Here is a 1437-nt window from a genome sequence, read left to right as displayed (position 1 = left end):
TGGCATCACAAAGTCCGTTCTTCACAGAGAATCAGCAGCTTCGTGTGTGTGTGTGTGTGTGTGTGTTGGGGGAGGGGGGGGAGGATGTATGTGTGTGTGTGTGCGCGCTCAAGTGTATGTGTGTGTTTTAATTGAAGTGTAACATCAGGTCTGCTCACGGGGATCCAGCCTCAGCCCCTCTGGCCGGAGGTCAAACTCCACCCCTCCCTGCCTCGTCTCAGATGGACCCTTCACGGGTGAGCGGCTGCCCCGCCTCTTCTTGCCCCGCCCCTCCTGGGTCCCGCCCACTGCTCCTCCCCAACGCCCCCTGCAGCCCTCTCCTCCACATACCTCTATCTTCCCCTGGTTTGATCCTTGCCCGTCTTCTCCACTCTGGCCCTTGCAGGGCTTCCCAGGCCCTGTGCCTGAGGAGCCAGGAGTGGCTTCCAGGAGAACGATCCCTCAGCCAGAGTGCCTCGGTGTCCAGGCTGCTGGTCCAGGCTGAGCAGCAGTTCTGCCAACCCCGGACTTGTCCACAGACACTATCACTAGCAATTCAGGCCCCGCCATGAACTGCAGCACACCAGGCTCTTCTGTCCTCTACTACTTCCGGGAGTTTGCTGAAATTCATGTCCATCGAGTTGGTGATCGATCCCTGGGTTGGGGAGATACCCTGGAGAAGGGAATGGCAACCCACTCCACTATTCTTGCCTGGATAATTCCATAGACAGAGAAGCCTGGTGGGCTAAAGTCCACGGGGGTCACAAAGAGTCGGACATGGCTGAGCAACTAACATTTACTAATGCCAGTTACAGAACCTAGGCAGTGACTTACTGTACGAATCTTCAACTTTTCTGTATATTTTCAAATTGTCCTATTAAAATGTTAGGAAGCTGTGATGTTATTGGTCTCTGTCTCTTAGTGGAGACAGTTGATTCCTTTGGGAGAGTTCATTGGTTGAGATTTTCAACCGATGGGAGTTGAGTCAGTGCTCATGACTGATGGGAGAGTGTTAACAGAGCTTGACAAAGCCTTTCCTTCCAAAGATGTAGTTCTACTGCTGTAAGCAATGGAAATCTAATTCAAATTCATTTAGGTAGAAATGGGAATCTATTTTTAGGAGCTTTGGGGCAGGCCAAGAGCAGACAGACATGCTGGATTCAGGCTTTAAATGATGTCTTTGTTGTTGTTCAGCTGCTCAGTCATGTTTAACTCTTTGTGATCCCATGGACTGCATGGACTCCCATGGACACCAGGCTTCCCTCTCCTTGACCATCTCCCAGGGTTTGCTCAACTCATGTCCATTGAGTCAGTGATGCCATCCAATCATCTCATCCTCTGTCATCCCCTTCTCCTCCTGCCTTCAATCTTTCCCAGCATCAGGGTCTTTTCCAATGAGTCGACTCTTTGCATCAGGTGGCCCAAGTATTGGAGCTTCAGCTTCAGCATCAGTCCTTC

This window comes from Bison bison, unplaced genomic scaffold (genome assembly GCF_000754665.1).
Source record: "Bison bison bison isolate TAMUID 2011002044 unplaced genomic scaffold, Bison_UMD1.0 scf7180017864280, whole genome shotgun sequence".
NCBI lineage: Eukaryota > Metazoa > Chordata > Mammalia > Artiodactyla > Bovidae > Bison > Bison bison.
The sequence above is the reverse complement of the archived record's forward strand: the minus strand, read 5'-3'. Positions refer to the sequence as shown.